Consider the following 15,503-nt stretch of genomic DNA (forward strand, 5'->3'; position numbering starts at 1 on the left):
ACCTTGAACTCCAAAGGCAGCAGGACGGGTGGCTGGAGGCTGGTGACAGGCAGCCTACCCGCCCTGGATTCCCTGTTGGTGGTGCAGTCGCCAGCTGCCCGCCTCCGCCTTCCGGCACCTGGTAGTGCCACCGCCACCTGGCCCAGGACCTTCTCAGATCTGAGAGGAGCACCCCCGCCCCACCCCCCAGCTCCCTAGCTTCGACAGGTTCTCTGTCCTCCCAGCGCAGCGAACTGGAGTTGCGGCACCCAGGATGGGGCCGGGCCAGCGCCTATGGCTGGCACAGTCTACCCAGTCCTTGCCAGGCGAAGCAGGCCTGGCCTGGGGTTTGTCAATGATCGGGAACGACTCCCCGCTGCGGAGCCCTGGGCCAGGGGTGTGTGGCTCCAGGACCAGATGGGTCTGACTAGACATTTCCCGTTCCAGAGAGAAAAGGAGACATTCTTTGCAAACAAAAAAATACAAACAGCTAAAACCGGCAGAGGTTGCCACCTACTGGCAGAACCCGGAAAACCCAGCAGAATTTCAATCTATCAGTCAGAGTCAGCTCCCTTTTGGGGGGACAAACCAAACAGAAACACCACCAGCAAAAGCAAGAAATCAATTAAACACCTCCCTGGACCAAACTTGCCTGACACACACACTCAATCACTCACACCCGAATAAATTGCGGGCCATTCGTTCAAGCAAAAACGGAAACATCTTTCACGAGAGGCAAAAAGAGGACACAGGGTCCCCCCACTATCGGCATCCTAACTTAGTGTGGAGGACTGGGGAGAAGTTCTCATCAGAAATTTACTTCCTAAACCAGGAAAAGGGATTTGACGATTGACCCCTTTTATCCAGAAGAAGAAGAGACTTTCCTTTGGGGCCTACCCCACTTATCCAGAAGGCTCCCATGGGGCTCGTCCTCTTCAACCAGAACCATAACTGAATTCAGCATACAGACCCACCTCCTAGGAGCGTCAGAAGGACTCTCTTTTGGTGCTGGGAACACAATAGTCACCCCAGACCTTTCCAGACTCAATGAGAGGAGCTGGGCCCTGGAACGTTTGTCAGGAGGCATCTCCCCCATAACCCGGCAGGATGGGAACGAGGCTGAGTCTCACAGAGCATAGAGATCTCATTGGGGCCTCCGGTGTAATGATCCACTCAAGATGGTGTCTGACAACCACACTGATTAAGACGACTTAAAAAGTTTTAAGTCTTTTTTATTGATGGCCAGACCAAGAGAGGCTTGAGCCTTTGAAAAGTCTCTTGGTGTCTAAAACTCAGGGATACAGATTTGAAAGCAAAAATCGCTAAGATATATCAGAATTAGGTGAAGGTCAGAGCAACCTTGAAACGTTCACTTCTGGCAGAGCATAGTCATTATTTTAGACACAACTTGCCAATTATTTTGGTTAATATGTCTGGGCCATGGAAATGTCACCTGTGTTGCCAAAGCAGACGTGACTGTTGTGGGGAAAGGTGGCAGAGGGGCTGAGAACTGTCTAAGCAAAGACAAAATCGAACCAGAACAGGATGACATTACCGTAGTCGTTTCAAAGTCACCCTATTCCTTCTAGTGAAGGCAGGTGCTTCCTTCACCAGCAGTGAGAAGGTCTAAGGCCCTGAGAGTCCAGAAAACCGCGGCCGCAGTGGGAGTCACGTTGTTCCCGGGGCTTTTCTAGTCTCTGTATTGTCAAAGTACTATCCCTAGGAAATTGTTGAGATGTATGGATGGAAGTACTCCCAAGTGAAGACCCACATGATAGGTCTCAGAGCAGTAAAGCGAGGGCTAAGAGGGAATCTTGAAGGTGGTGAAAGGGAGTGAACTGTCTGTCACAATGCAGGAACATAGCAATTTCAACCAGAGTTCAGGCTAGAACCTCTTGTCCAGGAAGAGTGCTGAGCGGATTTTGGAGGTCAGTGAAAGCAGTGCCTGTCAGGTGGATGTACTGTGTTTCCTGCCCATGTCTCTCTTCTTTCCCATCCTTCTTTCCCCTCTTGCTTTATTTATCTATTATTGAGTATCCCGAGGTGAGGACTCTGGGGGCCCATATAGCTACTGTTTTATACCTTTATTTGAATGTCAGAGGCTGGTTAGGTTGTGAGTTGAATAGTGTGCTGCGGGATATCTTTCTGTATGTTGTGAACACGTGTGACTACCATTGGATAATAAATAAAGCTGTTCTTTGGCCTATGGCAAGAAAGCTTACAGCCAGGTGGGAAATCTAAGCAGTAATACAGAGAGAAGATGGGCGGAGTCCAGATAGATGCCAGCCGCCGCTGAAGGAGCAACAGGATGCCAGCAGACCGGTAATGCCACGGCCATGTGGCAACATATAGATTAATAGGAACGGGTTAATCTAAGATGAAATAGTTAGCCAGAAGCTGAAGTCATAGGCCATACAGTCTGTAATTAATTTAAGCCTCTGAGTGATTATTTTATAAATGGCTGTCACAAGACAGAACAGAGGAATTGTCACAGGGTCCTGGAAAAGGTGAGTCATAGTCCCACGCTGTTCTTCCACCTGGAGACTGTCCTAGCATCCAAGTCCCATGAGGGAGTGAAGAGAGCCGGCCTACATGCATCTCAGGTCTTAAGGGTGGCCCTGAGCCATGCCCCAGGGACAGGTACTTACCTGCTGCATCTCCAGGGGCAGTGCTTCAAGGTCATAGACAGAACAGCTACCTACTACAGTGGTGGGAATAATTCCCCTCTCAGGCATTCCAGGTCTACATCCTTAAATTCTCAGAAAACCTTACTTAGCTGCTCACCGAGAGACACAGGGTTTTCTCCACCTCATTGGGTCATTGCCAGTCTTTGCAAAATTCGCTGCTTTGGTAACTTATTGTTTCACTTCTCCCTGCAACACCGAATCATAATTGGTACCTACGTTCCCATCAATTGTCCTTATTGACTGACCTGATAGTTGCAGTTGGGATTAGCCTCAGGAAATGCTGTTGCTCCATTAGAAAACTGGGTTAATAACTTGCTATTGATATGCCTACACTTGTCCAGCATCCAGGATATGGGATGTCTCATCTGCATTTTAGCAGTGTGGACATATGACCGAGAAGTCCTTTGTGTACACTCAGATGTCAGAATCATGTAACAAAATTCCTTTAAGAATTTTGTAGACCAATATTTCTATAACGTATCTCCAATCTCTCATTGAGAAGGGGAAATATGCCAGATGTGGTAGTAGACACCTGTGACTACAGCCCTGAAGAGTCTGAGGTAGAATTAGGATGAGATTGTGGCCAGCCTGGACCACGTGGCAAGGCAATGAACTCTCATGGCTCTTTTCTTTTTGTCCTCGTGAAGGAGTGCCTCCTCTCTCCAGGGAGCACTAGGTAGAAAAAGGCATAAGGGGGGGAAGGGGTTGTGGAGGGGAGGGGTCATTGGCAGAAGGCTTCTTGGACATCTTAGTTAGGATTCCTTTGCTGTGATAAAACACCATGACCAAAATCAGCTTGGGGAGGAAAGGGCTTATTTCATCTTACAAGCTTTTGCTCCATCATCTGGGGAAGTCAAGACAAGTATGGGGAGACAGGAACTGGAGCCGAGCCCAGGGAGGGACACTGCCTCCTGGCTTGTTCCTCATGGCTGGCTCAGCTTGTTATAGCACTCAGGACCACCATCCCAGGCGTGGCACTGCCCACATGAGCAGGGCCCTCCTACAGCCATGTGGTTCATTTTCAATCAAGAAAAGGCACCATGGGTGTGCCCACAGGCCAATCTGGTGGGGGCATTTTTTTTTTTCATGAGGTTCCATTTTCTAAAACGACTCTAGCTTGTGTCAAATGGACACAAAACTTGTCAGGATGTGGTGCTTAGGACACAGGAAGGGGCAGGTGTCGTGTAAGGATGGAATAAAGAGCCTGCATTTGAGCCGTCTTTCCTGTTCTGTGGAACTCCCAGGCAGTTTCCTGTTGTTTGGACCTTAGACATCTCTCATTTATCTCTTAGCTCCATGGATATCTGAATGTATGGGATCTTAGACCCTTTCTTCTGTCTAGCTGTAAAATAATGTTACAGTTTATGCCTCCCTGTGTTAGCTAAAATTTCCCATGTTCCAGTTTGTATCGGAGCCATGTTTCTGCACAAAAGAGGACTGAGGAGCTTTTCTGAAATGAGTTTGCAGAAAGTTTTATTCTAGTGCTTCTCAAAAGGATGGGGGAGACAGACAGTTCCCAGGGACTGGGGTAGAGAGAAGGAACAGCGATGTGTAATCACAGAGGTCTGGAGAAGCCAGGGGCTTGTTGCTGAGGTGCCTCTGAGCTTCGTGTAGGGGGAGGGGTTGGAGTTAGTGTCCTGACACCTGAGCCTGAACTTCCAGATCCTGGATCAGGCTCCCAGTCCCATCTCTGGCAGAGGCTATTCCAGGGCCAGAGTATAGAACACCTCTACGTCCCTGAGCACCCCCATCACGGAGCTTAGAGAAGGAACACCTCCATCTTTTCAGAATTGATAGCCTTTGAATACAATCGATCCCTTCTTTCCAACTTTTACCTTCTAAATACTGGCTGTCAAGCATTTAGGCAACCTGATTTTTCTTGTAACACATGGACATATACACAACTACTCTAGAGATACAGGTTTATAACATTTGGAGGACCAAAAGCCTTTTTGTTTTTGAGATAAGATCTCACTATGTGGCTCTAGCTGGCCTGAAACTTGCTATGTAGACCAGGCTGGCCTTGATTTCCCAGAGAGCTCCTTGCCTCTGCCTCCTCAGTGCTGAAACTAAAGGTGTTTATCATCACACCTGGCCTATACTAACTTTTTAAAAGTCAGCATACTCTTTGAGTTAAAAGATGACTTAAAATGCTTGATATTTTAATGAAAGTGTTGAAGTCCAGAAAAGCTATTGATGTTTCCAAAACACCCCTTTGTTTTATCTGCATAAGACAACCCTACTTACCACGTATTTCCTCCTTTCTTGCTAGAACTTGTCTCTGTCACTCAGAAACTTGAAACTCTTTTAGTGTGAGATGGTATATAACACACAGATCCTCTGAATGTTTCCTCTTTAGTGTCTCTCAGTCTGTTTGTTTCTCTCTCTTTGATAGGATCTTTTAATATCACCCAAGCTGGTCTCGAACTCTGAATCCTGCTACCTCTGTCTGGGATTATAGTTATCTACCTCTATAACTAGCTGTTGAGTCTTCTCTCTCTTTCTCTCCTTTTTGTATATATTATGTATGCACGGAACACATGTACAGGTATGTGCCCCCATGTGCATAAAAACAGAAGCCATAGAATGTTGGAAACTGTGATCCACCTTTCTTTCTTTCCTTCTTCCTTCCTTCCTTCCTTCCTTCCTTCCTTCCTTCCTTCCTTCCTTCCTTCCTTCCTTCCTTCCTTCCTTCCTTTCTTTTTTTCAGTGTCTCACTGAACTGAAGCTTACCATTTTGGCTAGGTTGGCTGGCCAGAGAGCTCCTGTGAACTGTTTATCTCCATCCTTAACTCTGGGGTTCTTGCAGCATAGTTATGCCAAGCCTTTAATGTGAATGCTGGGGATTTGAACTGGTGCCCTCTGATTTTCACAGCAGGGGTTCTTATCTGCTGAGATGTCTTCCAAGTCCCAAGTCAGATTTCTTTACTACAATTTTGTTTTTCCACTCTGCCCTTCATGAATGCCAGGCCGAAAAGCAGGTCTTGTTCCAGTTCAGGTCCTCATGACTATGCCTGTCCATTCTCTTCAAGCCAATAGTTTGTAAACAGGTGCCTTTCTTGTTAGTGAATTATGGCACAAAGGGATTATGACTATCTTACCATCTGTTACATCCTACCTATCCGATCTGTTACATTGGCAGCATTCTACATGGGACTTACATGAATAAGTGGAGTCTCCCAAAGTTTGTAAAAGGAACAAAGAGATGGAAAACCTTTTCTTTTTCTTTTTCTTTTTCTTTTTTTTTTTCAAGACAGGGTTTCTCTGTGTAGCTTTGTGCCTTTCCTGGAACTCACTCTGTAGCCCAGGCTAACCTCGAATTCAGAGAGATCCGCCTGGCTCTGCCTCCCGAGTGCTGGGATTAAAGGCGTGCGCCACCACTGCCCCGCGAAAAAGCTTTTCATTTAGCAGTTTTTTTGACCTAAGACGTAAACTCCAGGTTAAGTCCTTAGATGCTCTTTGAATTTTGTATATGGGTTTAGTTCAGGAATCAAATTCAGCTTCAGGTACTTAACTGCCTGAAACACTGACCAAAAAACTTAAATACAAGTATCTGTTCCCTTGAGCATCTGGGCCTAGCCCTAGGCTCACCGATGAATCCCTCTGAAGCCCTGTCCTCCATCACCACCTGGCAGCTCAAGGATTAACAGTTGGCCCAGTGTCCCCTTCCTTTGTATGTGGGGGCACATAGCCATAAATTAGGGAATAAATCAGGACATTGTTTGGGTAAAGCAGAACTTGCAGAAAGCAGTTTGTCTGACTGTAAAATACTTCTTGGTATGCCAGGGTGGACGATTTACGTTTGAAAACAAAAGAAAATACAGGGTGTTCAGTTTTGCTCAGGTAGCCTTTTCTCTCAAATTCACGTCTATAGTTCTATTTCCAGGAAGAATCTTGTCTGAAGTGAAATAGCGCATCTGGTCCTGAATAGAGGCGTGTGAACACACGCAGGCGCAAAGCCCAGCTGTGTGAGGGTGCGGCTTTTCTTCTCATGGGTGTCGGGAAACTTACCACGTCTTTTCAGTTGGTCAGTTATTTCTTCAAGCAGGTTGAGGAGTTAGAAGCGTTCAGCTTTCCGAATCTGTTTTTCTTCCTGTTGCTTCAGGGGCTACTCTATACTCCAGGTGTGTGTGTGTGTGTGTGTGTGTGTGTGTGTGTGTGTGTGTGTGTGTGTGTGTTTCTGTATCCTGGTTTTTCCTTTGCTGGCATCTGCTGTTGGTGATGCACCACCTTGGTGGGAGAGCTCTCTGAGGTGACTGTAATGGACGCTCAGAAGAGAAGAATGAATGTTCCCTGTTCACTTCACCCAGGCAAGGCCAGGACGCCAATCTGGTTTTCATTGACTAGTTGAATATCTTTTCTCATTTAATCAGTCTCACTGTAAGAACAATGCTTTCAAAGGTGCACACACACCATGTGATATCCCTTTGAGAAACTTCCAGCAACCCAAAAATGTCACCATTTTTGTGAGACTTTCAATCATTGGGGGGCCACTTGATCTATTTGTGGAATTACGGGAATTCTGTCACTGGTCCACTACCCAACTGAAAGGAGTATTTTTGTCCAAGAGGCAGAGTTTTCACTGGGGATGGACGTGACAGAAAGAAAATGCAGAGCGGAGAGGTGCGCTGGTCCTTTCCAACGTGGAAAGAGCATCAAGAGAGAGCAGCAGCAGCTGGTGACTGTTAGGATTCCCCATTCTGTCTTGTGATAATTGTGCATGGATTTTACTGATAATAAATGGTAAAGTAACCATTTTGAGGGGGACGTTACAAGGGCAGAGAGCAGATATGAAGGGATGGGGAAATGAATTAGACGGGGATGCATGATGTCAAAGACATAAAGAATAAATAAAAAGAAAATTACAGATGGTTTTGCAACAGAACAACCAGATACATGTATTCCAATCATTTGCCTACTGAGAGAGGTACTTACAGTGTAGAAAAGACATTGAGGAAACTATTGTCCAAGTTAACCAAGAAAGTGAAAAGCATGGTTAGTGATGGCCAAAATAAACAACTTAATCTTCTGTTTCACCTTTTACCTTATAAGGAAAACTTTCTCCAAATCCAGGCATCACAATATCAGTCATGATTGATACCCAACCATCTACACTACTACTGTCCCTAGGCCAACAAGCTTCAGATGGTGGGCCTCAGTAGAAATTCTCAGACATTCCCTAGGGATGGCTCCCATAGGTTCATATGTTTGAATGCTTAATCACCAGGAATTGGCACTATTTGAAAGGATTAGAAGGATTAGGAGGAAGTGTGTCACTGGGGGTGGGCTTTGAGGTTTCAAAAGCCCATTCCAGGCCCAGTTTCTTTGTCTCTACATCAGGACGTGGAACTCCCAGCTACTTCTCCAGCGCCATGTCTGCCTGCCTGCTGCCAGGCTCCCTGCCATGATAATAATGGACTGACCTCTGAAACTGTAAACCAGCCCACAATCTAACGATTTCTTTTAAAAGAGTTGCCTTGGCCATGGTGTCTCTTCACAGCAATAGAACAGTGACCAAGACACTGTCCTTATCCATCACTCTTGGATCTTTCATCAAGAATATTCTTTCTCCTATGGGACACTCTATCCACTAAATTAACCACGAGGATTATTAAGCTCAGGCTATGGCCTACTCTAAGTTACTCTGTATTTGATGAAACTGTCATTTACAAGCAACGTTGGACTCCATTTTGAGGAGGAAAGACAGCTCCAGCCCCAGAGTGGATCCAGAAACTGCAGCCTCTGGCAGGCACTACTGGTTTCAGTTCATTTTTCTGCTATTGTGTCTGACCAAAAGTAATGCTAGGAGGAAAGAGTTTATTTGAATTATGCTTCCAGGTCACAGTCTATCACTGGGGGAGGTTAGGACAGAAACCCTGAAGCAGAAACCACAGATGAATGCTGCTTCACTCTGTCTTCCTCTCTGCTAACTTCCTTATACAGCCCAGGCCACCTGCCTAGGGATGGTGTCACCTATGGTGGGGCTGGTTCTGCTCATATCAATTATCAGTCAAGGCAGCCCCTCACAGACATGGTAGCAGGTCAATCTGATGGAGGCATTTCTTCAGTTGAGGTTGTCTCTTGCTGGGAGGCTCTAGTTTACATCAAGTTAAAACTATAAAATAACAACTAACCAGGACAACACCCACCCAGATCAGACTGATAAATGACTTATAATTGGAAATAGAGAAAGAGCCACCCTACAAGTTTATTAGTGTGTGTCTCAAGGACTGGCAAGCAGAAGTGTTTAAGTTACTGTTCTATTGCTGTGAAGAGACACCATGACCACAGCGACTCTTTTTGTTTGTTTGTTTGTTTTTGTTTTTACACCCTCAACCAAAATTTCCCCTCCCTCACCTCTTCCCAATCCCTCCCCCACCTCCTCTTTATTCCCCCCACCCACTCCTCCTCCACTGTTTCTCCTCAGACACAGGCAGGCCTCCCATGGATACCAGCCAGCCAGGGTATATCAAGTTGCAGTGAGACTAGGCACCTCCTCTTCTATGAAGGCTGGATGAGGCACTCCAGTAGGAGGAACAGGTCCCCAGAGCAGGCATCAGAACCAGAGACATCTCCTGCTCTTACTGTTAGGAGTCTCACAAGACTAGGTTACACAACTGTCACGTGTGCAGAGGGCCTAGGTTGTTCCCATGCAGGCTTCCTGGTTGTGGGTTCAGTCTCTGTGAGCCCTGATGAGCCCAGTTAGTTGATTCTATGGGTTTTCTTGTGGTGCCCTTGACCCCACTGACTCCTACAATCTTTCCTTCCCCTTTTCCACAGGATTCTCCAAGCTCTGCCTAATGCTTGGCCACGGGTCTCTGCATATGTTTCCATCAGTTGCTGAGTGAAGCCTCTCTGCTAACAGTTGGGTTAGGCATCCATCTATAAGAATCATAGAATATCACTAGGAATCATTTCATTAACTTTTTTGTTTTCTTTTTCTTTTTCTTTTTCTTTTTTTTTGCCTGGTGTGTTCGGCTCTATCCTAGGTCTTTGGGGTCCTGGCCCTCAGGGGTGAGCTCCCTCTCAGGGTATGGGTCTTCAGCTGGGCCTGTCATTAGTTGGCCACTCCCACAATTCCTGTGCCATCTTGACCCCAGCACATCTTGTGGGCAGGACAAATTGTAGGTCAATGGATTTGTGATTGGGTTGGTGACCCAGTCTCTCCACTGGAAGTTTTTCCTGGTTACAGGAGATGGCCATTTCAGGCTCCATATCCCCCATTGCTAGGACTCTGAGCTAGGGTCATCCTCATAGATTCCCAGGGGTTTCCATTGCTCTGGGTTTCTAGCTCACCCCAGAGATGCCTCCAGATCCCAGTTCTCTCTCCCTCCACTCCCCCTGCCTCCTCCCTATGGCAACTCTTTTAAAGGAAAACATTTAATTGGGTCTTGCTTGTAGTTTCAGAGGCTTAGTCCATGGTCATCACGGCAGGGAGCATGGTGGCAGACACACAGACATGATGCTGGAGAAGGAGCTGAGAGCTCCACATCTTGAGCCACAGGTAGCAGAAGGAGTCTGTATCCATACTGGGTGTAGCTTGAGTATAGGAAACCTCAAAGCCTGTCTCCAGAGTGACACACTTCTTCCAACAAGGTCACACCTCCTAATCCTTTCAAATAGTGCCACTCCCTAATGACCAAGTATTCAAATCTATGAGCCTATAATGGCCATTCTCATTCAAACCACTGCAAGAGGGGACTCCCTGGAGCTTCCGCTCTGCTTGGTACCCTACTATTAATGCAGCCTGCCTATTCATCCTCCTGTTCTGGACTAGGACCTGAACTTGTTGTTTCCTGTCTTCTGACCCCTGTTTGAACTTTCACCTGACAGCTGAACTCTGTAGCTTGGAATTCAAATCCTGACTCCAGCAGCTCCAGCAGCCCATCTCTCCTGGTCCTGACCTGGACCTTATCTTATCACTACAGATGCTCTCAGCTCACATTGGAAACCTCTTGAACTTCCACGCAGTCTTTTTAATTTGTATTTATTTTGGAACTCAAATATGTGCATATAGATAGATAGATAGATAGATAGGTAGATAGATAGATAGATAGATGTATTTACTGTGTGATGTGTGGTACGAGAGTTAACAGTACTGATTAAGATTTGAATAAGAGAACCTGCATTACCAAGGTAGGTGGGATTATACGACAAACTGCTATCTTTGAAGTTGCTGACCCTTAGGAATTTTTTGTTAGTCCATAAATTTCTGACCTTGTGGAAACACACAAATATATTTGCTTATGCTACTGTCATATTGCCCCCACAAGAGAATTTATTATGCAAATAAAATTGCCAGATTGCCTATTTTCTCTTCCTTGAAATATCTAGGGCATCCTCTACTAATAGTGAATCATAAATCATTTCAACACTGAATTGCAGATGTCTTCAGTCTAAGTTAAGCCCAAATTGAGTAGTTCAGTATTGTCCAGAAATAAGTTATACTGACAGGCAGGGTTATTAGGATTGAACCATGGAAGTTAAAGTTGACCCATCTAAATCTCCAGTTAAACTTACATAACAGCTCTCTAAAGCCAGAAAGAAGCTAAAGGGTGATGAAGTAAAAAGTTGGGAGCTTAATAAAGACTCATTGTATTTTCTGCATTAAAAAAAAAAAAATGTCCTAACCAGCTGAAAACTATCTATACATTTGTTCAGCATCCCAGGGCCATAAATAAAGATAGCTATTTTTGATTAAACTATAATTGTAGTGGTAACTGTTATGCTGCAACACAATTAAACTATGACTCAGTTGGCATCAGATTCCACATGTTAAAGGTGCAATCTTCGACATTGCCCCACTTTAGACATCAGCTGCCAGGGACATTTCCAGGTCACATGTTTCTGAGCAACTGGGCACAAGTTCAAAGGGTTGCTACAACCTCCTTTTTTTTTTTTTTTTTTTTTTTTTTTTAGCATGGATCACAGAATTAAAGACAATACTATACTCACATTTACACTTTGGTTATCTAGGACTCAAATGAAGGAGATATATAAGTTCAGGCTTGGGAGAGCCCCAAACACAAAGCTCTCCTGTGAAATCAGGTGCGTCACCCTCTCAGCAACCTGACATGTTCTCCATTTGGGGCATACCCCTGAGTCCTCATATCCAAAGCTTGTTACAGGGGTTCGGCCATTGAGTGAGTGATTGAATTTGCTCTCCACCCTCCCACAGAGAGAGATCAAGCCGACTCAAATCTCTAACCATTAATCACGTGGTTGATTTTTTTCTGGTGAGTGACTGGCTCTCATCCTGAGTCATACCATGTTTTTCCATAAACTCTAGTGTGATTCAAGAGGCTCATCAATAATAGAAACAATAAAAGTCCCAATTGCTCAGGAAATTCTAAGGATGTATATGACCTGCTGGAAAACAGAGATAAAGGCCAGTGGCATTCTTTATTATACAACAGGTCACCCATTCTTTTTATGTGGGGCAGCCATTGGAGAATTTGAGTTAAATTTCCCAATGTACTTGACCATCAACATCAGTCATAATCACTCACCTCACCTTACCTGTTATACCAATACCCAGTATAGGATGTATAACCTGAAAAACAAAAGTCAGATGATACTGGCTCATTGTTAGAGTTCCACTCAGACATTAGTAATTGATCCAGCATCATATCACATGAACAAAATGTGTCCCAGAGCAAGCCATCTAAGGTTCTCAAGCTTCCATTCAGGCAGATCGGGTTTCAAAAGCAGGAATGATCTTAGCATTCTGTGGCTTCTCCCTCAGGCATCTGGTGGAAATGAGGTAAGACACAGCGCTGTGGCTTGCTCTGAGCCTCTTTCGAAGCATTAATGTAATATTGACTTTTCCTCATTGTACCGTCCCTCTATTTATTCTGCCACTCTCGGCTCCGACTCCACCTTCTTGGAGATTGACTCAGTGTGCTGATCTGGAGTGCAGGCCGCACTACTAATTCAGCAACCACCTCCCATCACGTGACCTCCCCCCTCCCCCATTCATTAGGGTTTGTTTGCTGTTTCTAGCATGAGGCAAGCAATACAGTTGGATTTATGAACACTCAGATTATTGTGCAATGCTTGTGGTAGCAAATTCAAGCCCAGTTTCATCTTTGGTGCCACTGGGATTTTATTACTTATTGATTACTAGCTGATCTGAAGAGAAATGACAGTACTCATACTATTTTACAATTGTAGATGTTTGTGCTTCTTTCATTAGCATCCCTCTCAGATTCAAAATAGTCAATCCTTATTTGCCTTCTGAGAAAGTCGATAACACACTGATTTGTTAGGTGCCAGGACTTTATTGAAACACTTTCGCACAGCTCATGAGTCTCAGCAAGGACTTGTGGTTCCATTCTCATGCAGTACATAGGTGACAATCCCTGTGTCATTTTCTAAAGGTGCATTCTAAAACAAATCATGCTACCGATTTACTGCTTTGCGTGAGAAAGGCGCATGATTTCCAAACAGAAATTGTCATTTTGCTTTGTGATAGGACCTAGTTTTTTCAAAGGTGGTTAAATTTCTTGTTTTTGACAGAGTATCAACTATTTTAAAACTTTCCAAATCTAGCAATGAGAAATAATTAGAAGATTCCTGGGCCTCACTGCTACCACATGTAATGTATTTCTAATTTTTTTCCCCCTGAAATTTCTCTGCCACCCCATGTTCTAATAAAGTCATGGAAAGCCAAACTGCTTTCTTATTATCCTACACATTAACTGGTCATGGCTTGCCTGCTCATCTTAAGAGTGCTTGTTTCATGTTTTTGTTTTTTACTTGAGAGACCTAGACGGGTCCTTAATGCTTAAATTCAACTTCTTGAGATTTATCCAGCAAATGCTCTTTATAGTCTCTTGACTCAGTGACCAAACCTGATGGCCTTGTCGGAGGGTAATAGACAGATACATTGGTTTAGCTGCTTTGGTTACTGCTTGGTACGGTGGTGCATGCTTGCAGCCCCAGCCCAGGGATAAAGACAGATGGATCCTTGAGGCTCACTGCTTAGCTGTGCTAGCTTAATGGATGAGCTAGGTCAGCGAGAGACCCTGTTTGAAAAAACAAGGTGGACAGCTTCCAAAGAGTGATACCCAAGGCTGACCTAAATGTCCCATTTAAGGCTGAACACCCAATAGTCACTGAGGACTTGGCACTGCTGCCCACTGCAAAGAGAAGCCTCTCTGACCAGGGTTGAGAGCATCACTGGCCTATGTTTATATCTTCAAGTACACTCTACGTTTTCCTCTAGAACAGTGGTTCTCAACCTTCCCAATGTTGCAACCCTAAATAGGTTTCCTCATGTTGTGGTGACCCCCAGCCGAGAAACTATTTTTGTTGCTACTTCATAACTGTAATTTTGCCACTGTTATGAATGGTAATGTAAATATATTTCCCCCAATTTTGAGATCTCTTGGAGTCTTGCCCCACAGGTTGAGAACCAGTGATCTAGTCTTTCAGTTTGAGGTCTTATGGCGAGGCCCTTGATCCATTTGGAGCTGACTTTTGTGTAGGGTACATCTAGTTTCATATTCCTGCATGGAGATATTCCATTTCCCCAGCACCGTTTGTTGAAGATGCTGTCTTTTCTCCAATGTGTCAAATATCAGGCGGCTATGGTTTCCTGCCTTGTATCTGGGTCCTCTTTTCTATTCCTTTGATCTGTGTGTCTGTTTGTATGCTAGTACTAGGCTGTTTTTATTATTCTGTCTCTTTAGTGTAACTTGAAATCAGGAATGGTGATTTCTCTAGTAGTATTTGTTTTTACTCAGGGTCACTTTAGCTATCTGCTTGTTTATTTATTTATTTTTATTTATTTTTGCTTTCATATGAATTTTAAGATTGCTTTCTCTATTTTTTGTTATTCTTTTTGCTTGTTTGTTTGTTTTGGATAATAGGTTTTTCTGTGCAGCCTTGGCTATCCTGGAACTCACTGTGTAGAACAGACTGGCCTTGAACTCAGATCCACCTGTCTCTGCCTCCTGAGTGCTGAGATTCATGATGTGCACCACCACCACCTAGCTGTTTCTTCTATTTCTGTGAAGGATGTCATTGGAACTTCATTAGGATTGCATAAATCTGTAGATGGTTTTTGGTAGAATTGTTAGTTTTATAATATTGATTCTTCTAATTCATGATCATGGGTAAGCTTTCCATTTTCTAGTGTCTATTAAATTTCTTTCTTCAGTGTTTTGTAGAGGTATTTCACATCCTTTGTCAGGTTTATTCCAAGGCTTCTTACTATGGTAGATGATTTTTTTTTGGATATGTTCCTGAATTTGGTTTATAGCTCTAAGACTTTAAAACCCTTGTCTTAAAAATTCTTTACCAAGTACACAAATTCTTAATTATTATTTCATAATCTTCACCTAATATTAATCAAACTGCTCTCTAATAGGAAGGCTTGCATTCTATCCTAAACCCAAGCCCATAAATGCCTAACTTAGCCTTCCACTCTAAGATACTGTTGTCTCACTACCACAGTGGTACTCTCCACACTGCAGGAAGTCATGAGCTCAGCTTTTCCTTACCAGTGTGTTTATTTTGTGGTGCTGGGATTGAATCTGGGATATTCTAGGCACGTGCTTTACCACTGAGTTGTGTTCCTAGCCCAGTGGGTTGTTTTAGTGATGTTTGGATGGAATGAATATTTGAGTTCTACAGTGTAACTGGCATCACACAGACCCCCGCTAATCTAATATGCTGGCTTTGTCACTGAGCAGGTCTTACAAACTCTTGTGCCTAGCAGTAGTTGTTGGTTTGTGGGGAAGGTATAGGAGGACCACAGCAAAGAGAGCTGAGGTGGACAAATCTAGAAGGTGGAGTAGTCTTTGGGATAGATTCTATCAACTAGTATAGAAC

At 44.3% G+C, this 15,503-nt stretch overlaps 1 pseudogene; it reads left to right on the top strand.

The window, feature by feature from the left end:
• The first annotated feature begins 273 nt into the window (after positions 1-273).
• LOC102910345 (proteasome subunit alpha type-3-like) overlaps positions 274-15,503 on the top strand; it is a 52,244-nt pseudogene continuing 37,014 nt past the window's right edge.

Source organism: Peromyscus maniculatus, chromosome 9 (genome assembly GCF_049852395.1).
Source record: "Peromyscus maniculatus bairdii isolate BWxNUB_F1_BW_parent chromosome 9, HU_Pman_BW_mat_3.1, whole genome shotgun sequence".
Lineage (NCBI taxonomy): Eukaryota > Metazoa > Chordata > Mammalia > Rodentia > Cricetidae > Peromyscus > Peromyscus maniculatus.